Raw genomic sequence first — 26,482 nt, forward strand, 5'->3', positions numbered from 1 at the left:
TATGACTATATTGTCTTTAACATGATTACTAGGCAGTGGAATATTTCACTAAATTTGAATGCACGAAAATTTAACAATGGAACAAAAATAAAGACAAAAATGTAATTCTCCAGTTGTGGGATGTTCTCTTTAAATAAAAGAGCAAAACATTGATGGAAAATGTGTTGTTTCTCAGCAGAGGTTTGTATGGATGTGAAGAAAATGAGAAAAGGTTTATATTTGGAATATTCTCTCAGGAGAATTCACGTTCAAAAAATTTCATATGTACAATGGTATTTTCTTGAGACACAACCAGAGGCAGTCTCTCAGAACGTAGGCAAGAGCAGGCAGAATTACGGAAAAGGTCCACATGGCACTATGGTGATGTGCATCACTGTAAATACACGAGGGGTTAATGTAAATACGTGTAGACTAGCTAGACACTAGAGGGAGCACCAGAGACATCACACACACACAACCAATAGGTCAGTTAGATAGGACACGACCAATGGGCATTCACGATACACAGAGGTGACACAACCACAGGAGAGCATTACACCAACCCATATATAAAGGACACCCCACACATGATCTGCCTCTTTCCAGTGGAGACAGTCAGTGAGTACAGACACAGGGGGCGAGATTCTCCGCACTCCCGATGGTGCGGAGAATAGCATGGCTTGTAAAATTTTACGGCCACGCTGTTCCGACGCCCTCCCGCTATTCTCCCCCCCCCCCCCCCCCAACGCCCGACTCCCGATACGAATCACTGCCGCAGTTTTTTTACGGCCGGCAGCGATTCACAGCTGATAGATGGGCCGAGTTCCCAGCCCTTTACGGCTGTTTTTACGAACGGCAAACACACCTGGTCTGGCCGTTCGTAAAAACGGCCGTAAACACTCGCATTTTATAACCATGGCACCGATTGGCACGGCAGTACCACGGCCGTGCCAAGGGTGCCATGGGCCCGCGATCGGTGGGCACCGATCATGGGCAGCGGGCCCGATGCCCGCGCACTATTTGTCCTTCCGCCGCCCCGCAGTATCCATTCGCGGGGCGGCTGAGGGGCATCCCGGCCCGCGCATGCGCGGGTTTCGCGCAAATACGCGATGACGTCATCCGCGCATGCGCGGGTTGGAGTCTTCCAATCCGCGCATGCGCGGCTGACGTCATATGACGCGTCAGCCGGCGCTAACTCGGGCAAGCGGGCTTAACGAAATTCGTTAAGCCCGTGATGCCGGAGCTTATGGCGTCGGGCTGCTAGCCCCGACCGGGGACCAGAATTGGTTCCCGGTCGGGAAGGGGGATTTGGGAGAATCGCGCCCAGGGTTTATTTGATATCACTCCCACCACGTGGATTGTAGCAGTCTGGTTAGTCAGTCTGAGTAGCTATAGTAGGATTAGCAGTAATGTCGAACCCAAGTGGGTGGGTGTGGGGGGGGGGGGGGGGGGGGGGGGGTGCGCAAACAAAGTAGAGGGAACATCAAGCCCAATAACCTCACTGGTGCCAACAGAAAAGCAAAATATTGCAGGGGTGGAAATCTGAAATTAAAACAGAAAATGCTGAAATACTCAGCAGATCAGACAGCATTTGAGAGAAACAGAGTTAATGATTCAGGTCGTGAATTATCCTGAGACTTGAGGCTCCATGTGGCAAGAAGATGGTTGGCGAATTGAAAATTATTGGAGAAAGGGTCAATGAGATTTTCTTCCTTACTATGCTGAATTGACTAAAAATCCTTCAAAAAGAGTATAGATTGTTCTTGGTCATGAGGACACAAGGGGAAATCACAGTTTGGGATAGTCACACATTCTTCACTTTGCTACTTAGTTGGAATGGCACATATTTGTAGCACTGACTAAACCGGTAAATCAACATCGGACAGGTGGGAGTCTTTCAAGCGACAGTTGATTCGGATTCAGAAAAGTCATGTTCCTGAGAGAACAAAGGATAAGTATGGGAAGTTTCTGGACCTTGGATGACGAGGGATATGGAGAACCTCATCAAAAAGAAAAAGGAGACTTTTGTGGGAAAGTTCTCCATGTCACTATCACCCAGCAGCAGGGAAGGTGATTGGATTGGATTTGTTTTATTGTCACGTGACCGAGGTACATTGAAAAATATTGTTCTGTGTACAGTCCAGATAGATCATTCCATTCTTGAAAAAAAACATAGGACATATGTAAATACCCAATGTAAATACACAGGCACAGGCAATGGGTGAGCATACGGAGTGTAGTACTACTCAGTAGAGAAGATGTGTGAAGAGATCAGTTCAGTCTATAAGAGAGTCATTCAGGAGTTTGGTAATAGCGGGGAAGAAGCTGTTTTTGAACCTGTTAGTGCATGTTCTCTAACTTTTTTATCTCCTGCCCGATGGAAGAAGTTGGAAGAGTGAGTAACCCAGTGGGGGAGCTGCCGATGGGCAATGGTGATCCAGCTGCATCGCTTTTTGGATAAGGATAAGATCAAGATCCTACAGTGGGCAAGACAGACCAAGAAGTGTGCCTGGGAAGGGAGTGAGCTGCAGGTCTATCAAGACCTGGGTGCAGAGGGCTGGGTTTAACCAGATAAAGGCGGACCTCTTTGAGGAGGGTGAAGTTTGGAGCTTTATACCCGACCCGCCTGCGAGTGACATTCCAGAAAGAGGAGCTCTATTTCAACATATCAGAGGAGATGACGGACTTTATGAGGGACAATGGACTGGGAGGACATTGAACTGCAAAGTGCACAAATCTCCTCTAAAGTGGGGGGGAGGGGGGTATGCTGGGATAGGTGCTGGCAGGGGAGTAGTGATGGTGAGTGTGCATTTTGTTACACTGTGTGTTGGCGGTTGGGATAATTGGGGAGAACTGGTTTGTCTGATTGCGGGAGTTGCTGACAAGGGTATGGTTGGTGTGGCTCAGTTAGGAAGGGATCGATGGCAGTGGACATCTGAGGGCAGGTCTGGAGGGGCACTTGATGTGGGCCGGCTTGAAAAGGGGCAAAGTTGATTGGCACGCCGCGGGGCGGGGAAGGGCGGGGCGGGGCAGGGCAGACCCCCCCCCCCCCAAACGATCAGACTGGTCATGTGGAATGTGAGGGGGTTGAATGGGCCATTAAATGGTCGCGTGTGTTGACGCATCTGAGGAGTTTGAAGACAGATATGGCATTTTTACAGGAGACGCATCTGAAGTTGTGGGGTCAGGCGAGGCGGAGAAAGGGATGGGTGGGACATATCATTTATTCAGGGCTAGATATGAAGACAAAGTCGGTGGTAGTGTTGGTCAATAAGGGGTTTGCTTTTGAGGTGGGGAGCGTTGTGGCTGATCCGGGGGGGGTAGGGATATGCTGGTCAGTGGGAAGCTGTAGAGGATGCCGGTGGTTCTGGTAAATGTTTATACCCCAAATTGGAACAATGTGGATTCACCTGATCGATCCTGCTAGATCTACGCAGACCAGCATGTGGCACTGGTAGTTATTCTGAGATCACTACCTTTGAGGTCAGACTTCTCAACTTTCTTCCTAACTCCCTATATTCTGCTTTCAGGACCTCAACCCTTTTTTTTAAACCTATGCCGTGTGTACCAATGTGTACCACAACCACTGGCTGGTCACCCCGGATCAGCCACAACGCTCCCCACCTCAAAAGCAAACCCCTTATTGACCAACACTACCACCGACTTTGTCTTCATATCTAGCCCTGAATAAATGATATGTCCCACCCATCCCTTTCTCCGCCTCGCCTGACCCCACAACTTCAGATGCGTCTCCTGCAAAAATATCCTGTAACCGCTCCAAGACATTCTTGACCTGAGCACCAGGGAAGCAACACACCATCCTGGAGTCTCATTTGTGGCCACAGAAAAACCTATCTATTCCCCTCACATTTGAATCCAATCATGACTATTGCACTGTCGCTATTTTTATTCCTCCCACCTGCAGCAGAACCAATCATGGTGCAAAATCTGGTTGTTGCTGCTTTCTCCTGAGAGGCCATTCCCCTCAACAGAAACCACCAAGTGGTAGATCTGCTTTTCAGGGGAATGGCCACAAGAAATTCCCGCACTGCCTGAATAGCTCTCTTGCACTGCCTAGTGGTCACCTATGCTGTTCCTGCCTGTGAAGTCTGAGCCTGCGGTGTGCCCACCTCTCTACGTGCTATCCACGATACTCTCCACTCGCTCTACAGTGTCCCCAGCCGCCGCTCCAGCTCTGAAATACATCCTGGAGCTGCAGCTGGAGACATCTCCTGCATTCCACGTGGTCCTGGGAACTGGAAACATTCCTCGTCTCCCACATGGAGAAGGAAGAGCAGACCACGGCTTGGGAGCTCTGCTGCCATGTCTTACCCTTTAAATTAAATTTATCTTTTTAATATCAAATAATATCAACTAGTATTAGCTAATATTAACTAGTGCCTTCTTTTTCAGCTCCTTGTTATTATAGAATATATAAATGTACTCATCCAATCAGCTCTTTTGATTTCCTGGTTCTACTTTCAGATTCACTTTGCCTTTATCCTCCAAGCCTGGCTCCCTAACAATTATTATTTTTTAATTATTTAAGTGACAGCTATTTAGACAGTCCCTAATATCAGTTACCGCTTTCCTGTGATGTCACTGTTGATTGTTCTCTCCAAACACAGCACGCTGCTTGAACGGCTCCTGAGTTTTGAGGAAGCTGTCCCTCACAGGTCACAGGTCCGGTAGCCAGCTTTCTGCTGCCTGAAGGTGAATCAGCAAAACCAAAAAGATCTGCTGCTGGGAAGGGGCAGAAAATCCCGCTCTATATTTTTGTCTTACTCACATGCAAGGAGAAACTAAAATTAATTTAATTGACATTTCTTGTCCAACTACAATCAATCTGGGATAATCTACATTACAGCACAGGGACAAAGCCTGTGGGTGAAGAAATGGGACTGGGAAGTCTGAATTTTTTTAATGGTTTTATGGGATGTGGATATTACTGGCAAAGCCAGCATTTGCTGCCCATCCCCACTTCACCTTGAACTGAGACGTTTGCAAGGCCATTTCAGAGACGCTGATTCTTATCAGCTTTGTTAATACTTCCAAAGTCCATTCGTCAATCTGGAGAAACATGGATTTCAACATAATTATACAAAATCAATATAACTGAATTCTGACTGTAGGTCAAAATACAGCCAACCAATATGTGGGATTTCAAACATCTGTTCTTCATGCACCAGACTCCTCGAGAGTGGGTGTGGCAGGGTGCAAGGGTGGGAGAGAGTAACAGAAAACAAAATCAGCCTTCGAGAGCTAATAAAATAGGATGAAATTAGTGAGAACTAACAAAGCAAGGGGCCATAGAAATGGATTGTTAACAGGCTTGTTATGCTTGACTTACTTAATTTTTGAGGTATACAGACAATAGGACTGTAGAGTATTCGGTCAATGATCAAAGGTTAGCAAGAAAACAACTTGCAAGTGTGCTATGTGCCTGCATGCCATTCTAATATAAAAGTGCTGAGCAGACCAAGGGTGAACATGGGACTGGAGAATAGCAGCATCCACGATATGATGGATAAAGTCAAATGGAATAGGCTCATAATAATCATCTTTATTGTCACAAGTAGGCTTACATTAACACTGCAATGAAGTTACTGTAAAAGGCCCCTCGTCGTCATATTCAGACGCCTGTTCGACGACACTGAGGGAGAATTCATAATGTCCAAATTATCTAACAGCACATCTTTTGGGACTTGTGGGAGAACGTTCAGACTCCGCACAGACAGTGACCCAAGCTGGGAATCGAACCGGAGTCCCTGGAGCTGTGAAGCAACTGTGCTACCACTGTGCTAGAGTTTCAGAGAACACTCTAGGAGCCTACCTGCATGGAGAAGCAGCACCATGCATGATGATATCTGGGATTAGTAAATTGTTGAAGACTAACAATAAATGTTTCATGTTTACTCATACAAAGTCTCAAGGTCTCATCATTGAGATATCTAAAGGACCTATATTACAACAGTAGGTGCAGTTCAATACAGAAGGATGTAAAATACCATGTTTTGGGAAAAGAATGAAAGAAAAGATCCCAGAACTGGTAATATCCTGGCAGAGTAGAGGGGCACACTGGGAGCAATTTTAACGGTACTCGCTGGGCAGAAAATCTACACGGGTGAGGGGAAACACCAATTTTACCCTGGCCAATATTATTCGACACTAGGTTAGGTGAAAACTTTCCCAATAGATCTTTGCCCTACATCATCACTGCTCTCCTCAAATGAACTCAACCTGGACTCCACCATTCTTGCAAACTATCGCTCCATCTTCGATCTTTCTTTCTCTCCAAAAATCTTGAATGTGTTGTCAACTCCCAAGTCTATGCTTATCGATTTCCCAATCAATGTTTGAACCCCTCCATACTGATCCCCTTATGTGGACCAAAATAGCCCCACATCCTATTGACAAATGAAGAGCACTGTCCAAATACAATGGGGCAAAATCTGCAATTCTGCTGCTTTAGCACAGACCAGGGAAACACAAGCCTATTGAGTGTGAAAATTCCACTCATTCATCTACATGAGCACAATTTCCTTGCACTTTCCTCACAACTTCATATTCTTCTGCAAATGTTCACTGAATTTCATGTCAAATGCAGTGACTGAGTGAACCTTAGTAGTCTTTAAAGCAACTTACTCCAATTTCTAATTACCATTCACATAGAAGAAATTGTTTTAAGTCTCCCCATCAAGTGCACCTAGTACTTTTCCCAAATGTGTATTGATTCACATAATTCACAGGGAAATGCTTCCCTATTTATCCTCTCAAATCATCTCATATTTTAAACACTTCTATTTGTTCCGCCGTAACCTCCCCCCCCCCCCCCCCCCCCCCCCCGCCCCCCCCCAAACACCGTGTTGTGTCTGGTTCACATCCTGCTATTCCTGGAGTATAGCAGATGAACCCCTAAACGGATTTCATGCCTGGCACCAATGGAGCGGGATTCTCCCAGCCTGCGGCATCATGCCCTCCCTGGGTGTGAACTATCTTTAATGAGATTGAAATCCACTCAGTCCGTTTCAAGCCAGAGTCTCCCGGCTCCTGGTATTTTCCGCCACTGCCAGCAAAGCGCACACCTGGTGTGAATGACAACTTGTCTCCATCAACAGAGACCAGGCATGATGACCATGCCAGGGAGCTCAGAGGCCATTGGAACCCCCAGTCGATCGGCGATAGGGCAGGGTGCCCACAACAACCTGCCACTGCACGAAGGAGCACCAGCAAGGGGCAGGGCCTGTTAAGCGGGTGTGGCCATGAATGAGGCAAGAGGGTGGGGGAAGAAGTGTAACGTTATCTGGAGATCAGAGTGCCATTTTTAAAAGGCACCCCAATCTCGGAGGATCCAACCTGGCCTGAGCCTTTGGGTCCTGCACATCACTTTCCCAGCAGGAATCACTCCAACAAGAGTGCATGGACTGCAATTTGGATCACACCAACCCACCCAGTGGGATTCTCACCATTTTTCCCACCGAGGACAACACTTACCAATTTTTTGGGTGAGTTTAAGGGGCATCTTGACAAATACATGAATAGGATGGGAACAGAGGGATACGCGCCCCGGAACTGTAGAAGATTTTAGTTTAGATGGGCAGCGTGGTTGGCGCAGGTTTGGGGGGCCGAAGGGCCTGTTCCTGTGCTTTACTTTTCTTTGTTCTAGTTCTACCCTAAGTTATTTCAACTGAACTTTAAAATAAACAATTGAAACCCAACAAATTAAAAGTACAAAATGAAACAGCTCCACATAATGCATGGGGTGGGGTAGAGGTTTGTGGCCTATTTAATTTCCAGTGACAGTTGGTTGGTGTTTGGTACATTTTGATTTGTTTGAATCACAACAATCTTTACTTTAAGTCACAAAGGTCAGTGCAAAGCTCATGACCGGGATTCTCCGAGCCTTCGTACCGAAATCCTGCTTGGTGCGGGGGCGGAGAATGGGGCGTCGGACTGGAGAATCGGCGGCAGTCGGAGGCCGTTGAAAGAGGCCTCCGCAGCGATTCTCCAGTCGACCGGCCGAGTTCCCACCGGCGTGGTTCCCGTATAGTTCCACCCGGCGTCGCAGATGCAGTAGCCGTCCTGGTGGGGCGGCGGATCAGTCTCCCGGGGGGGGGGGGGGGGGGGGGGCCTCCATGACGGCTAGGCCCGCGATCGGGGGCCACCGATCGGCGGGTAGGCGCGATGGGGGGGGGTGTGGCTACCTTCTTCCACGCTGGCCCGCTGTGTGGGTCCGCCGTGTTGCACGGCGCGGAAGTGGCCGCCGTTCGCACGCGCAAACCTGCGGCCAGCAGTGCAGGGCCGCACATCAGCAGCTGGAGCAGCGCAGAGCACTCTGGCATCGAGCTGGCCCCGTGGGCCACGGAATCGCTGGGCCAAGAGACTGATTGACGCCGGCGTGAAACACTCGTGTTTACGCCAGCGTCAAAACCTAGCTGCATTTTTGGAGAATCCCGGCCCAAATCTGTGACTCTACATAGATTATACAGCACAGAAACAGCCCATATTGGCCAACTATGCCAATGCGTAGGCTCCACATGCGCCTTTTCCAATTCTAATCATTCAGTTCCACCTTAACAGTATCTTCTATTCCTCTCTCCCATCTACTTATTTAGGTTTCTGTGATGAATGTAGGAATTTCAGCTACATTCTATTTCAAGTATTTGGTGAAGGGTTAAAAACCTGGGCTGGAGTGTGTTTGACTACTGAAGTTTTAAAATAATCTTGATTTAAAAGGCAAAGATTTTAGGAGCCAGTGGTGCAATCTGCCACCGTAAAAAGCTTGGGCTAATGCAATTTTGTTTTGATTAAGGGGATTCTCTGGGTAGTTCATTAGTTTTCAACTTAGTGAGATGATGTCATTGCTGGGTGGAGCTAAGGCATCAGGGTTTTTGAGAAGTCATTTTCAGTTCAGTCCTGATCTGGCTAAAGCTGTGGGCACAGTGAATCAGTTCTGTTCTTACTAAGTTAGTTAGTAGAAATGAACAGTATTTAAAGCAGTACAGACCTGTCTGGGGACGGGGGACGGGGGGGACGGGGGGGGGGGGGGGGGGAGAGAAAAGAGAGAGAGGTGAAACAAGCCAGTTGATACAGTTTTTGAAGACATATAGACAAAGTTCCTGCATGGTTCTGACCAGAGTCGGATCTTTTCTGTAAAAAGTATCAAAAGATCTTTTCTCAAAGATAAACAATTGTAAAGCAAGTATTCCTCTGTGCCATTGGTATTTAAGGTGGATTGAGAGCCGAGATGGTTATTTTCTTGTTGTAAAGTGAGAATACAGATAGCAATTATGGGTATTGTATTCACTATATAGAGTAGTATTGTTTAACGGATAATTGCAAGCTATTGGGTGTGATGTTAAAGCTTTCAATAGTTAGTAATAAGTCTGCCTTTAATATATCACATCCCTAGTTCTTCGTTCAATCACACCTGGAGTGAAGTATCCTTTCCTCACAGTCTTACAAAATTAAAATAAAATATTGGGGTTTCTGTCCATTATCCTAGCCACTGTTGCGGTCTGGTCTGGGATCATAATACTTTCCCTGAAATGCAGCCGACTCTGGCCATTTGGACAGGTTATTGATAAAGCAAACATTTAGTAACACCAGTTTTGTCCCACATCAGTGTGCTTCTCCACATTGATGATCACTTTGACTGTAGCAGTGACCTGTTAGGGCAACAAACCACATGTCGCAGAATTTGATTGCCGCAACAACAAATATTCTTGTAATTAAATTTAAGGATCGATTTTCAAAGAAGCTTTCTTCGCTGCAGCTCAGGTGGTTCAGTTGCTTTGTCCTGGAGTTTTGAGGCATCCTGACATGGTTGATTAACATGCAGTAAAACTTTCCAAATACATCAAAAGTTTCAAACAATAGCAGATTGAAGGCCAGACAAAAAACCAAGCAATATCCCAAGTTGTTTGTGTGCACCTTCCTTGGGAGTTTTATTTTGAGAACCCAAGTGGAAAGACTAAATAACTTGCTGTAGTACACTACAAAAGGCTGAAAGAAAACCCTGAATTCATTTAACACCTCGGGAACATCTTTGGAAATGTTTGATAATGCATTGCATAAATTACTTATGAATTGTAGGTGTTTTTTTTGAGTGCACCAACATCAATGAGAAAAACAAGTTATTTTTGATTGAAGGATGAATGTTAACCAGGCACCAGATCAGTGGTTCTCAAACTGGGATTGCAGCACCGGGTTGGGGATCGTAGACACTTTTCATGGGACCTGTGAAATAATCTCTTGAGAAATATGGGCATGAGAGAGAGAGGAGAGATGCCCACTTTGAATAAATCAATGGTAGTTTGTGTTAGTAGTCTTGCATGAGTAGCTGATTAAGATGTCGACTCACATCTCCCGAATGCTCAGCCTCCTTTGCAGTGATATGCACCTCATTTTCAGGACATGGATTTCACACTCGTATTTGCTTTTGAAGGGAATTGAAAAGTCAGCAGCTGCTGTATTATTTGAGTGCATTCAATTTGGATTCATGCAATGAACAAGTGTCATCATAACGCTTTCTGGCCTGCTGAGTATTTCCAGCATTTAGTTTATTACATGTTGGTTTAATTTTTGAAATAGTGGAAAAGCTGTCAATTGGACTTTCTTAAATCTTCCACTATGTTGCCTGGTTAAATAACACTAAATAACTGGATGTGTTTGTACTCTCTCTCATCATGTTGCCATTGTCGAAGGGTTGCTAATCATAGTTCTTCACACATCACAATGCCATGATATCACAATGGGACAAAAAAAAAGAGGCAGGTCCCAAGGGCTACCTCAACCAGTACAGGGACTGAACCCACACCATCAATGTCAATAAGTACCACTCGCTAGCCAACTGAGACTCTGCTGAGTTTGCATGGATCTGTAAAATGCTCATTTTTTTTTAATGTCTGTTTATTGGAATTTCCGTTTTTACACAAAATTGCACAAAACAACACAAGCAAGTTGGCTTTTGTGTTTTTCTTCTTTGTTATGTATATATTTGAAAATGCCTCCAATAAATGTTTTTTTAAAAAAACACAAAGCTCAAGAAGACAGCTCCAGGTGTCTATGTATAACAGTTATCACAAGGTTGGGAACGAGGCCGGGTAAATCAGGGTCAAAATTCCTAGCAAGTTTCCTCCCACAGATAAATGGCCCATCTGCACCCAAACAGGATACAGGCAACAATTCAGACCGACAGCACAGCCAGAGCTTGAAAGCAGAATGACAGAAGGACAAAACAATAGCCAAGAACACCATTACCAAGGGATTTCACCAACTCTTGCAGCACAACTTGAACTCTCTTCCAGACCCAGACTGGAGCAGTGAGCCACCCACATACTTGAGATGACTAAAGATAAAGACAAAATCAAGGAGAACTGGGAAAAACCTGACCCGTTAACAATCCATGATCTGCCATATTATGATAAAGCAAAGATCAGCCAACCAACCACCACGTGGGCCTGCCCCACTCACAGGAGGAATTAATTAAGGATAAAGACTGGGTCCTACCTTCAGACCTACCCAATCTCAATGTCTCTCCAAATGTGCATTGGCTTGGTCTAGCCTAGCACTGCCACAATGCAAGAACTAGCCCCAGGACTATTATAACTCCACTAGCCTCCCCCTTAAAGCAGAGCTCAACAAAACCCTGTCCTCAATTGGATCAAACATAGTCCGCTTGGGCCCGAAGAATAAGTGCAGGCAAAAAATATACAACTCACACTGGGAGGACCTTCCTCGGACATAGCAAGGACAGAACTAATCCTATTAACCTCTCCCCTCCACCCCTCATCCTCCCACCAGGGATACATTAGGATTAAGAAACTATGCACACATTCCAAACTCAACACGTGGCATAGCATGATATAAATCATGATACCCAACGGTACAGGACATCACACCCATACATTTCACCTCCCTTCAAGCAAATATATGGACAACATTGACATCATCAACAAATAACGACATGATTATCAGACTGAAGTCCGGGATAACAATTTGGATGTGAGGCCTTAATCAGGATAAAACATGTCCACTGGTGCAAGAAGGAAGTAGAATCAAGGATAAAAGCAGGATCAAAAACAGTGAGCAAACTTGAGGAAACTCCATGGATTCCAATGATCGAAGCATGAAACCTTATTGTTTCCAACATGTTACCTCACCCAAACCTAAGCAGCCCACAACCTAGGTTCCAGCCCCGGGGGGGGGGGGGGGGGGGGGGGGGGAGGAAGAGGCTCAGGAAAACACAAGGGCTCCGGGGCTCATGTCACGTGGCCCTCCAGTAGCAATTTTTAAAAAAAATAGTAACCTACTTTAAGCTTGTTGAACATCTAAATATAGGCCGACAGCTGTTGATATTGATTTGCCTAAAGGCTGTCTGTATTGGATATTACCAAAAGGCCAATAAATACGCAATTATGTTCACTGGAGACTAAAGCAAATAAGCAATACCAAATAACCTTGTACCATACACCCAAAGAATATTTTGCAATGCAAAATTTCCAGCATCTTCCTTGTACAATTAGTTTCTCAGAGACATTGAGCTAAAAATTCTAAAGTTAAATTTGTGGCCAAATTATGTGAACAGGTAACAGAAAAAATATGAGTTGTGGCACAGTTAAAACTTTAAAAGAACAGAAAAAAATTTCCTGCATCTTTCTTGCATAATTTCTGCTGAGCTGGATTGTAGGTAGATTGATTAACACTCTCTTTATCCTATCCTCGGTTCAATGAGTGCACGCAGAGTCAGCCATGGTTCAATTGGTAGCATTCTCACTTACAGGTATGGGTTCAGATCTCACTACAGGGCTTGGGTACAAAAATCAAAGCTGGAAATTCTGTGCAGTAGTGGAGAAAAGCTGCACGGTTAGGAGTGGCTGGCCTTCAGATGAGATGTTAAATTACGGTCCTGTCTAAACTCAGGTGGACATAAAAGATCACAGTACTATTTTGAAGAGAAAGCATATATCCCACTCTCTTCAATATTTATCCCTCAATCAACATCATAAAATCAGATTGGTAATATGTTGATAATATGTTGATGTAATGCAGGAAATGCGACAGCCAATTTGTGCACAGCAAATTCCAACAGCAATTATAGTCCAAAAGTACATAATTTTATGTAAGGTGCTTGGAGGCATCCTGTGGTTGTGAAAGAGGCTATGAAAGGGTCTTTCTAATATGGCAGGAAGCACATTCTGTTGTCTGATCTTTTTCCTGGTAGAGAATATAGATAGCAGGGAACCGAAGCAGGTTGACAATTTATGTAGCTGAAAAGCAAGTCTTTAAGCTTCTTGTCTGCAATGAATACTTGCTGATTTCAGAGCTGTCTGATGTGATTAGAGCAGAGGGAAGCCAATATCACAGCAACACTGACAGCGACTGTAGACTGTTATGGTGATAACTTTCTCTCTACACAGGCTTTCTGTGAAATGCTGTTAGATTATACTGTGATAACATCAAGATCACTTCTTTCTCTGTCTTTCTCCCCCTCTCCCTCCTTCAGATTGCTGCCTGGAAATCTGCCAAACTCACAAGCAGCATTGAACAATTACTCTGCATTCAGTTGTCTAGAAAATATTTTCTTTCTTCCTCAGCAGAACAGATGCAAATAGACGTTCTGAATCAAATCTCATCATTAGCATTTTCATCCCTTCAAGTACAGTATAGCCTCAATACTTTAATTACCATGGTTTTGATTATTCTCAATGTTTAGAACAATCCAATGTTTTCAATAATCCTGCTACATTTCAGGAGCTTTTCTGAACATTTTCCCCATTGAATAGATTTGACGAAAGAAATTATGTTTAATGCTCGGCCGCTAAAAACAATGGAATCAGTTTTGATGCCTGGCGTTAAGAGGGCAGTATCAAACCTCAAAATGGGTTTGATAGCCTTACCACCCTGTTAACGCTAACAGAGGGCTAGCAACAAAGTGACACATCGCTTGGTGCCCAAAGGACCTGCCCGTCTCAGGCTGAACAAGTGCGATGTTACAGTACTGCCTCACTGCTAAAATTTCAATCGGAACTAATTACACAAACCAATTATTTTGTATTGCTATTCACTTTCCTTTTTACATTTAACTGAAGCAATTTTGCCATCAATGCAACATCGTCTAAAAGGATACAGTTAAGAATTTAAATCTGAAAATAAAACTTCACTGTCTCAGGATTTAATAGCTAGACCAGGCATGGGAAATGCCAGCAATTCACAGTTGATACAGCCTACCTCTCAAGAATTATGGAATTTTCAAAAGCTTCCAATGGTTTCCCTGTTTGTGTTGAACCAACATTTTCCCGATTCCTTGACATCTCACTTTATTCTCAAATTTCCAATTACTGCTTTCAAGAGTAGAACTTCTCAGTGAACATTGATCAAAACATAAGTGGGAAACCAAAACACCTGCCCTTCAGGACTACAATACCACAAGGAAAATTTTGAACAAACAGGATTTCTTAAATCTCAATTAGAAATAATTTTCTGTCGCATTGACCCTGGGGCAAAATAAAACAAAACCATGGGTGGAATCTTACCCTATTTTTTAGTGTTAGTTCTGGGGAGAATACTAGGGAAAATCCTGCTGGCGCCAATGGCAGGAAACCTCACTAAATATTCAGCCTCTTTAATTAAATGATTTTTTTTGCCCCTCACGCGAAGCAGGCAGCGCTCGTGGTGGCTTGCCTTTGATATGCTCACCCTAAGAAAGCTTAATTTCTGTAGGGTGCTCTTTTAAACACACCCCAGCACGTGATTAAAGTCCAGTTGGGGGATGGCTGCCAAGGAGGTAGCGCCACAATTCACGGAGGGAGTAGTCACCAAATGGATGGTGCGGAATAGAGACGTAACATCCTCTAGCCGCGATTGGGCAGACGTCCATTTCCCCACCCCCACCCAATAGATAATCTGTTCCTCACATCCCTGCTCCCACTCTCAACCAGCACAGCTAATCACACCTTGGTGGGAATATCTAGTAGGCAGGCTTCTGGGTCACTCACTGGTACACACTTCACAGCTGAACAGCAGACAGAGGAATGAACATTTCAGGAACCTGGCATTTGGAGGGATGCCGGAGGATTCTGCTGAGTGCCAGGCAAATGATGTGCCCCTGGGTCCAGTTATCCCAGAGCTACTGTAGCTAGTCGCAAGCATCAGGGAGGGATGGCAGCATCCATCCGAGGACTAGAAGACTGACTGAAGGATCCCATCGCCTTCTGCCCAAGGAGGTGGTGCCATCACTCCAATGCATCGAGGCAAACACTGCGGTGTCGTCTGCAGTAAGAGACCTTGACGCAGAACGTGCATTCCATGGCAGGTATGTCCTTTCTGTGGATCAGCTCATGACCTCAATGGCAGAGGGCCCTAGCTCCATAGTGCAGGGCTTCAAGTGCACGGTACAGGCATTAGTGGGAATCCACGAGTGTCAGCGCGGGAGGACAGCAAGGTTCTGGATCTCACTCCAGTTCCCCCTCTATCCCATGCAGGAGCCCAGGGGCTCCCAGGGACCCAAAGGAAAAAGGATAGGCAGGAACACCAAAATGGGCCTTCTAGGAGACCCTGGAGGTGACCAGCCCATTGACATCTCCCTCGTGAGCAATACACCTCCAGCCCCAGACACAGAAGAGGACAGCACTGTAACACCCATGTAGCCTGAAATTAAAGTAAGCCCGGAACCCCAAGGTCAAAGCCACCCAGGAGATGTCCGCCAAGGGCATCTCGGGCAACAGGGCATGGAAGGCAGCAGGCCACCTCAATCTCAGCTGTGGATCCTGGGGATAAACCTAGACATAGAGAGGGTGAGGAAGAGTAAAAAACTGTAGGCATCTTGTGGGCACAGGTGAACCAAGGCACAAGTAGCTGTAAGTGATTGGTGTAATATCGCACTTACAAAATAAAATCACTTTGTTCATCATACAACCCCTCCAAGCTGTAATGTCATGGCGCCATGATCAGAACCCCCCCACACACACGGTGCTTCATCCCTGTTGGGTGAGAATGACAGCGCTATATCTCTCACACCCCCCACACAGAACAACGCAGTAAAGACATGCCACTGCTGGGACGGGGCCCCCTGCCCCAGAGGGAGAGCTCTTCACACTTGGACGTCACCAAATTGAGAGTCAATGTGAGCCCTGGCCATTACCCGAAGTCATTCGTCCTCCACAGGCTGTCCCTCACCACCCTCTTAGACATCCTCATCTGAGGAAATGTGGCACTCCTTCATGTCTTCTTGGTCCAGCTGCTCTCCTGTGTGCAGTGTCAGCTTGTGCAGAGCTCAGCAGACCATATGGCATAGGGTTATCCTCTGGGGAATCTAATGCAGGGCTTCCCCTGATCGGTCCAGGCACTGGAACGGCATCTTGAGGAGTCCAATCGCCTGATCGACCAGCGGTGTGTTGATGCATGGACCTTGTTATAGTGAGTCTCAGCAGTGTTTGTGGCCTTCTGACTGGCATCATCTGCCACCCCGAGTGGGTATACTTTGTTCCCGAGGAGCCATCCCTCCAGCTGCTGCTCTCCACCAAAAACAACTGGGATCAGCGAACAGTTCAAGATGTAACTATCATGGATGCTCCTCGAGAAGCGGGCGCATACCTGCATCTTGAGGATCAAGTGGTCAGAGACGATCTGGATCTTGATCGAATGGAATCCATTGTGTTTCAAAAATGGTGCCCCATGCTGCTATGGGGAGTGCAGCACCATGTGGGTGCACCTGGGGCATGCCTGCTATGCGGGCGATGTTAAAGAGTTCTGGCTCACCTGGTCCTGGTTGATGTACATGTGGGCCCTCGCAAATAGCACATCTGTGACCTCCCTTATGAACTAGCACACTGCTGACTGGAATATGTTGCACAGGTCACCGGTGCAGTCCTGTAATGAACCGCTGGCATAGAGGTACAGAGCGGCAGCAACTTTCAGGACCACAGGCAATGGGCGACCTCTCCGTCCATGTGGTGCCAACTCCTGCATCACCTGGCACACGTAGTCCACCATCCCCAGGACAAACGCAGTCTTTTCTGGCACTGGACCCTTGACATTTGGAGGTAGGAAATTCTACGCCGGAATACCCATGGTCAGTAGTGTCTTCTCTGAGGCTCTGCCATCTGTGGCTCTGCTCCTGGAAGATCAACTGGCTCTGCCTCCCCCTCCTCTGGAAGGCACTGTTCCTGACACATCAAAGACGCTAATGCTGGTCGGTCACAATCAAAAGAATTGCTGGCTCAACTGGTTTTTATGGTTCTCCAGAATCAAAAACTGAAAGGAAGAGAACATGCGAGTGATAAGGAGTCCTGACAATGCCCTGACTCACTGCCCTCTCAGGGTCTGGAATATCCACCAATGCACATTTCCCGATGTGAGCACCACTCCCTCCCCTGTCACACAATAGCTACTTCCCCATAATTGTTGCTCTGAATTCCACACTTTGACCATCGAGAACCTCAGCGGGCCCTCAACTCCCCCAAAGGTGAGGATTTAGGACAGTTGAGCGCATTCAATGGACCTGCATTCCAACCTCATGGGAGAACAAGACACTGCCCCCTCCACAACTTCCCAGTCATCCCTTGAATCACTTAATCATAATGCCTTGCATTGGGAAGCATATCTATGACACCTCTGTTATGTAGATGCAGGTATAAGCCTTGGAGTTCAATGCTTGGGTGCGGGTGCTAGCCTTCTAATGGGCTAAATATTGGGCACCAATCAGTAGCAGACTCGTGCATTGCAATGCTGACTAAATTGGCACAATTAACTCATCGGGAGAGGGTGAGGGAACTAATTAGGCAACTGGCATCCCCTTGTAGCAGGCAAGGCACATCTGATGAATGAGAAGTCTGCAATTAGCATGTCAACATCATCCTTGGAGGGCAGCCTCATTCCCCCAGCCCTGATGGGCTGCAGATTAAACAAGTCTTCCAACTTGACAGTTAGCCATTTAGATACTATCCCTGACAGCCTGGCCTCGGTAAACAATGGCTTAAACTTCCATTTAGCTCTTGCCTGGTGGCTTCATAGTGCTGCCTGAAGTGGGGATTCATTGTCACTGCAGTTCACCTGACCGAGGCGAGGGTCTTAAGGCCTCATGAGGCTCGAAAACACCCCTTCACACAGAGTCCCCACTCTGCTTATTCAATCTGGCCTCTCATGGGAACTTCAGTCGCTCCGAAAGATTCACCTGCTCCCACCCACAATCCAGCTGCCACTCTGGAAGGGCAATCCCTCAGCAGTTATAATGCCGCAAGCCCAGCAGGACACGGGAAGCACTGCCTGCACACCAGCCACGCGGCTCCTTTAAACTGGTGAATATTAATCAAGGGGAAAGTTGGCTCTCTAAATGATATGTATTAAAATGAGGTTCCTGGCCTTCTGTAGCGTTTTTCTTCATAGGGGCCTGGAATTAAAAAAACTAAATCGGAAATCGCAACCTTGCCGGCAAGAACCATGTTTTCTGATTCTCGCCGAATTTTCCACCTGCAATGCCATTCTTGTTGACTGTGAACGTGGGATCAAAATTGTCCCCCATATATTATGCAGCTGACTTAGAAATCCGAACAGTATGGCAAATCGGAATACTTATCTCATTTTGGCTACATGGAACAGGATTTCAAACATCAGTATTTCCATGAAATATAAAAAGGTGAAATATAAGAGTTATAGAGAATGTGAAAACTAACACGCAGTGGAATTGCACAATCAGGAATATGACATCCTGGGTAACATCCTTGGTTACAAATATTTCTGAGATAAACTGTGAGATAACCTCTCAATAACCTAATCTTCCACAACAGCACAATAGGTTTACCAACTCTCTAGTGGCTTCAGGAATGAAAATCTAATCCTCTAAACAATGCTGTGAGAAACCAGCAAGAATAAAAATCACTTGTGGCATTAAAAAAAAGGAATCATTTCATTTAATGGTTATAAAAATATGGGAAATAAAGAAAAACAATTGAATGGGAAGGTCAGAGACCGGTAGACATGAGATAGGACTATACAATGTTTACAGCACAGAAGGGCGCCATTTGGCAAACCAACTCAGCTCGTCCTATTCCCCTGCCTTTTCCTCATAACCGTGCAAATTATTCTTTTCAGATAATTGTCCAATTCCTTTTGAAAGCCACAACCAAATCTGCCACCACAACACTCAAGGCAGTACATTCCTGATATTAACCTGCACAATGTCAAACAGTTTTTCCTCATGCCACCTCTGGTTCCTTTACCAATCGCCTCAAATAGGTGTCCTCTGGCTCTCGACTCTGACATCAACGAGCAACGTTTCTCTCTATCTTCTCTGCCAGCTCCAGTTTCATCAATCTATCCACATAACTGGTGTCTCTCACCTGCAAAACCTATCTCGTAAAACTTTTCAGCACCCTTTCCAATGTCTTCCCTTCCTTCCTAAAGTGGAGTGCCAAACCAGTATTTTATAAAAGTTCAACATTACTTCCTTGCTTTGCACTGTGTGCTTCTATTTATAAAACTCGGTCATAGATTAAATGTTTTCGCAACCTGTCCTATCAACTTCAATGATCTGTTTACATTTGCCCCGCATCCCTTTGCTCTGCACTCCCTCTGGAACTGGAACCCTTTGATTTACATTTCTTTCCTCATCCTTACAACCAAAATCTTTCACTTCACACTTCTCTGTATTAAATTTCAATTGTCACCTGTCTACCCATTCCACCAGCCTCGTTATGCCCTCTTGAAGTTTATCACCGTTTGTGGTGAACATATTGCTACTGTATAGTACTGTATTATGTTGATGCCCCTGTGGGCTCCGCCCCCTCGGGGGTGGTATATAAACCTGCAGCCTGTAGGCGGCACTCAGTACAGAGCAGTCGCAGGCAGGCGACTTTTATTAAAAGCACTGCTCACGTCTACTAATCGTCTCATGTGAATTGATGGTCGCATCATTGTTCACAACATCTTTGCCATCCTCAAACTTTGAAACTGTACCCTCCCATTATGCTCACCACCTATCTGCCTCCGCTGGTATTGTATTGGTGCAGGGGTAAATTCTGAGTGGCCTCACTGCCTTGGTCCAATTGAGGTCCTTTAGTTGCCAATTAATAGTCATTTAAGGATCTCCTCCCACTGCACTGGTATTATGATGTCTGGGGTACACCACCTGTCCAAGCATCCTGTGATCAATTGAGGCCCCACAACAAAATTATTGCCCCTGTTTGCTCACCTCGGGCCTTCTGATCACTGCCTTCTCCTGTACTTCATCGCTGGGGCCTGCCTGGCTCGCCCAGAGGAGGCAATTCCACACTGCTCACTATTGGGGACCGACTGCAGACCCAGCAGTGGCCACCAGTCCTGGTGGCACTGCTGGGATTGGAGAGCTACAGTCATCCGATTGCCTCGCAGCTCTTGGGAGTTGGATACTCTCCCTCATGAGGGCAGAAGCCATGACTCAAGGCAGTTCACAATTGGACGGCTGCAAAATATGGTCGTAACTTTCTAAGCAAGTGGAGGCAGGCCTCGTATCCAAAGAGGACTAAAAGATTATGACCATTGTCTCCCAATGTTAACCCTTACTTCCCTCAATATCTTCGGATGCATCTGATCCGGTCCTGGTGACTTTTTAACAATCACGGTATTATCAATTTTAGGTAATTCTGTGTCTCAACTACCTTCTCTTTCATTATGACTTTACCAAGGAAGAAGATGCTGCCAAAGACATCATCATTTAGTACCTCAGCCATACCCTCTGCCTCAATGAATAAATCCCTTTTTAGTCTCTAATTGGCCCTACTTTTTCATTCTTTTACCACCTTTTCACTGAGCACAAGTAATGATGAAACTTCCTGTAATACATCCAGAGCTGGCAACCCCACAGCACTGGAAGGTTTGGCTCAAGTGGGGTCAATGAGAAACATGAAAAACACCTGCCCCACAAGACACATCTTCTTCCTGGGATAGGATAAGCCACATTGGGACAGAAGCTGGGAAAAGAATGAGATGGATACAACTGTTGTGTTAAGTACACTGGTCTAACACTGGCTGCAACAGGATGCAGCTTAGATAAGAAAGTTACTCCTGACCTTGAAGTTAGTTCAATCAGGTTTATTGAACTAAGAGCACAGTTAGCACAGTTCTCGGAGTTCGACTCTCTGCTAACTTAAGTGTGGTTACTTTGTCTGACTGAACCAGACTAGCTCTTAGCCATGTAGTGGGGGTGTGAGATTGTAACAACACCCTTGAGGCAGAGTGTCAGTGCCTTGTGCCTTTTATAGTCAGATCCCACCCCAAGTGTCCTGCCTGCTTATTAGTCATGTCCTGTTCTGAGAGGGCGCACCACTCCCTGAAAGCTGAAGAGGCCTCACAATTCGACTTTATCCTTGAATCAGTTGGTGTTAAATTAAGTGAACGAAATTAACAGATAAACTGTGCTTTGAGAATCAATAGTTAACGACATTTAAGTTAACTGACTTGGTGTTCTTTTATTGTGATTTTTTTTTGTTTCCCCCGCAGTGCCGGGCCGCAGCCGTCACCGCTGAGACTGGCCTGAGGCCGCTGACGGTATGGTAGTTATTTAATATTAAAACTGGTGAGGAGGTGCGGCGTTGAATGACAGAGGCAGTTGTCGCAGGGCCGAGTGAAGCGGGTGGATAATAAGGTAGGAGAACATGGCTGGTGTGAGTGGTAATGTCGCCCAGAAGGCCTGGGAGCTGGCGAATAACATGCAGGAAGTACAGAGCATCGATGAGATCTACAAATATGACAAAAAACAACAGCAGGAGATCCTCGCAGCTAAACCATGGACTAAAGATCATCGTTACTTCAAATATTGCAAGATCTCGGCCCTTGCACTTTTAAAGATGGTGATGCATGCCAGGTCGGGTGATCTGGAAGTAATGGGTTTAATGCTGGGAAAAGTGGATAGAGAAATAATGATCATAATGGACAGTTTTGCTCTCCCTGTTGAAGGGACAGAAACCAGAGTCAATGCTCAGGCTGCTGCTTATGAATACATGGCTGCTTATATTGAGAATGCTAAACAGGTTGGACGTCTTGAAAATGCAATTGGCTGGTATCACAGTCATCCAGGTTATGGATGCTGGCTTTCAGGAATAGATGTCAGTACACAGATGTTAAATCAACAGTTCCAGGAACCATTTGTAGCAATTGTGATTGACCCAACAAGAACTATATCTGCTGGGAAAGTAAATTTGGGGGCAGTCAGGACATATCCTAAGGGTTATAAACCACCTGTTGAAGGTCCTTCAGAATACCAGACTATCCCACTTAACAAAATAGAGGATTTTGGAGTACACTGCAAACAGTATTATGCTCTTTAGGTTACTTATTTTAAATCATCTCTGGATCGTAAACTACTTGAGCTTCTATGGAACAAGTATTGGGTGAACACACACAGTTCATCAAGCCTCCTCACAAATGCTGATTACACCACAGGACAGGTCTTTGCCTTGTCTAAAAAGCTGGAACAGTCGGAAGCCCAGCTTGGTCGAGGCACTTTGTGTTTGGTTTGGTCACCCATGATAGAAAATCTGAAGATAAATTAGCTAAAGCTACACGAGACAGCTGCAAGACTACCATAGAAGCAATACATGGCTTGATGTCTCAAGTTATTAAGGATAAACTCTTCAATCAGGTCAATATACCTTCTGCTTAAAGTACTCAGTCTCAACAAAGAAAACTCCTTGTCAAATGTGCTGGTGATGCATGAAGAACCACCTTACAACTTCAAGTTTTTTTTTTAACACGCAGGCAGCATCTGTAGTTATTTCCTCAAGACGGTGGTGACACGTATTCCTCTCAGAATTACTGGCTGTTTTCTTAGTTTTTATTATCTTGACCATTTTTGTTTTTAGGCAATCTTGTAAAGTTTCACAAAATGCCAGTTTGTTGGACCACCTTACTTCATTATGGACAAACGCATTTCTGTATTGGAACACCAGGAGTCCAAATAGGAAAAATTCAATTTTTGGAACTTCTAAAAATGGAAAAGTGTAAACTGTGTGTTATTAAAACAAGTTAATACACGGGAAGTTGTACTTTGCTTTACAATGGAGTTGCACTGAAGGTGCATAATGATGACATCATCCAAATATATGTATGTTTTTTTTAATGTACTGTTTCACAATTAACCTACTGAAATATTCACATTGGTTCTAAACTGAGGCATATTAACAATAAATATTTTACTTTTCATTGAAAAAAAAGTAATGTCCTGTTCTCTGTGTCCATTAGCTGCTTGTCTGTATATCATTGTGCGTGTGTCTGCATATCATGACAACAACAAATTAAACAACATGCAGGACTATCAGCGTGCAAATGTGTTCAGCTCGAACCCCATCTGAACACCAGCTTGTCGTCGGCTTTTAATCACAGGCCTTTCAGTGGATGAGCGTAACCTTTTCCCTCTTGTATCACTTTTGTTATTCCATTTCTTTTTCACTATTCAACTCTTCTACCCTTTGGTTTCTTGCTACACCACAGGCCCAATCCCTCTCACTCAGTGATATGCAGTCCGTGACAGTACAGCATCCATGTGCTTTGCTGACACTGTTGCCATGCACAGAGAGGTGATTCTTTGCACTAAGTGTTAATACAAATTCTATTTTAGAATTTAATGTTGCAAAGTTTAATTATGTTTGAAAAGCAATGTTGATGTATTGAAATGGTGACAGAGCAAGTAATCATATTTGAGTCCCTTGGACAGCAAACTTTACTGGGCTAAACTAAAAGGATCAGCATATGTACAGACAAATATTCTTAATTAGATTAATGTTGATAGTCACACAGGCACACTTTAAGGCAGTTGAATTATAGCCTCAAGACCTCACTTGCAAGAACCAACATTAACGATGGTCACTACCATTATGCTAAAAGCCACTCTGCGCTGTTAAATTACAGGTATTTGCATATTTTGCAACAAAGAGACAGAAATTATGATGATTGGAAGTTGGATAACACCACAGCTGACAACAAATGCACAGATCTGGCCATTTGAGATTTACTGTCCCTGGTACTCGAATATGATTCATTGCTCTGTCACCATTTCAATACAGCAATATTGCTTTTCAAACATAATTATCTGAACAATTGTCGCCTCCATGGAGGAGATAATTGCCTTCAAAATAAAACATATTTTTCCATCTATGTTTTAAATTCTAGGGATCTGGAACCTGTCAAAGTACTAAGGGGAGTGACTGACAGAACGCAGCATTCCACGCAACCCACTGAATGGTTTTCATCCTAAAAGTGATGAAGAGAAAATTGAGAGCAGCGGGGGTGGAGTGGGAGGTCTTCTTATAATGTACAATATCTCAATGCTGTATTACAGTTGTGGAGGTGGGGGCAAGGGGAGTCAAGTTGAAAGTCAATTCTACTGAAATAAATTTAAATATTAAAAGTTGCCATTAAATGCGCCCAGATATCAAATCATCACTGTTACAGCCAAACCCCATTCAATACTAGGTCCTGTTGCAATCAAACCCCATTTGACAGGGTCCTAATACAGCCACACAATTCAATACTGGATCCCAATACACTGGTTTGGTTTGGTTTGGGTGGCATGGTGGCCAGCCCTGCTGCCCCTCAGTGCCAGGGACCCAGGTTCAATTTTGGCCTTGGGTGACTGTGTGGAATTTGCACATTCTACCCGTGCATGCGTGGCTTTCCTCTAGGTACTCTGGTTTACTCCCACTATCCAAAGATGTGCAGGTTAGGGGAATTGACCGTACTAAATTGCCCCATAGCGTCCAATGGTTAGATGGGGTTACAAGGGTACGGGGATAAGACCATAAGACATAGGAGCGGAAGTAAGGCCATTCGGCCCATCGAGTCCACTCCACCATTCAATCATGGTTGATTTCAACTCCATTTACCCGCTCTCTCCCCATAGCCCTTAATTCCTCGAGAAATCAAGAATTTATCAATTTCTGTCTTAAAGACACTCAACGTCCCGGCCTCCACCGCCCTCTGTGGCAATGAATTCCACAGACCTACCACTCTCTGGCTGAAGAAATTTCTCCTCATCTCTGTTCTAAAGTGACTCCCTTTTATTCTAAGGCTGTGCCCCCGCGTCCTAGTCTCCCCTGCTAATGGAAACAACTTCCCTACGTCCATCCTATCCAAGCCATTCATTATCTTGTAAGTTTCTATTAGATCTCCCCTCAACCTCCTAAACTCCAATGAATATAATCCCACGATCCTCAGACGTTCATCGTATGTTAGGCCTACCATTCCTGGGATCATCCGTGTGAATCTCCGCTGGACCCGCTCCAGTGCCAGTATGTCCTTCCTGAGGTGTGGGGCCCAAAATTGCTCACAGTATTCTAAATGGGGCCTAACTAGTGCTTTATAAAGCCTCAGAAGTACATCCCTGCTTTTATATTCCAAGCCTCTTGAGATAAATGACAACATTACATTTGCTTTCTTAATTACGGACTCAACCTGCAAGTTTACCTTTAGAGAATCCTGGACTAGGACTCCCAAGTCCCTTTGCACTTTAGCATTATGAATTTTGTCACCGTTTAGAAAATAGTCCATGCCTCTATTCTTTTTTCCAAAGTGCAAGACCTCGCACTTGCCCACGTTGAATTTCATCAGCCACTTCTTGGACCATTCTCCTAAACTGTCTAGATCTTTCTGCAGCCTCCCCACCTCCTCAATACTACCTGCCCCTCCACCTAACTTTGTATCATCGGCAAACTTGGCCAGAATGCCCCCAGTCCTGTCATCTAGATCGTTAATATATAAAGAGAACAGCTGTGGCCCCAACACTGAACCCTGCGGGACACCACTTGTCACCGGTTGCCATTCCGAAAAAGAACCTTTTATCCCAACTCTCTGCCTTCTGTCTGACAGCCAATCGTCAATCCATGTTAGTACCTTGCCTCGAATACCATGGGCCCTTATTTTACTCAGCAGTCTCCCGTGAGGCACCTTGTCAAAGGCCTTTTGGAAGTCAAGATAGATAACATCCATTGGCTCTCCTTGGTCTAACCTATTTGTTATCGCTTCAAAGAACTCTAACAGGTTTGTCAGGCACGACCTCCCCTTACTAAATCCATGCTGACTTGTCCTAATCCGACCCTGCACTTCCAAGAATTTAGAAATCTCATCCTTAACGATGGATTCTAGAATTTTGCCAACAACCGAGGTTAGGCTAATTGGCCTATAATTTTCCATCTTTTTTCTTGTTCCCTTCTTGAACAGGGGGGTTACAACAGCGATTTTCCAATCCTCTGGGACTTTCCCTGATTCCAGTGACTTTTGAAAGATCATAACTAACGCCTCCACTATTTCTTCAGCTATCTCCTTTAGAACTCTAGGATGTAGCCCATCTGGGCCCGGAGATTTATCAATTTTCAGACCTTTTAGTTTCTCTAGAACCTTCTCCTTTGTGATGGCAACCATATTCAACTCTGCCCCCTGACTTTCCTGAATTGTTGGGATGTTACTCATGTCTTCTACTGTGAAGACTGACGCAAAGTACTTATTAAGTTCCTCAGCTATTTCCTTGCCTGCC

The 26,482-nt window shown here is 45.1% G+C and overlaps 1 protein-coding gene and 1 pseudogene across 2 annotated transcripts in view; one reads left to right on the plus strand and one right to left on the minus strand.

Moving 5' to 3' along the window:
• Window positions 1-26,482, minus strand: part of prkcba (protein kinase C, beta a) — a 405,247-nt gene that overhangs the window by 279,824 nt on the left and 98,941 nt on the right. The window lies entirely within an intron of this gene.
• On the plus strand, window positions 21,490-23,157 carry LOC119979094 (annotated as a pseudogene).

The sequence above is a fragment of the Scyliorhinus canicula genome, chromosome 15, assembly GCF_902713615.1.
Source record: "Scyliorhinus canicula chromosome 15, sScyCan1.1, whole genome shotgun sequence".
Classification (NCBI taxonomy): Eukaryota; Metazoa; Chordata; class Chondrichthyes; order Carcharhiniformes; family Scyliorhinidae; genus Scyliorhinus; species Scyliorhinus canicula.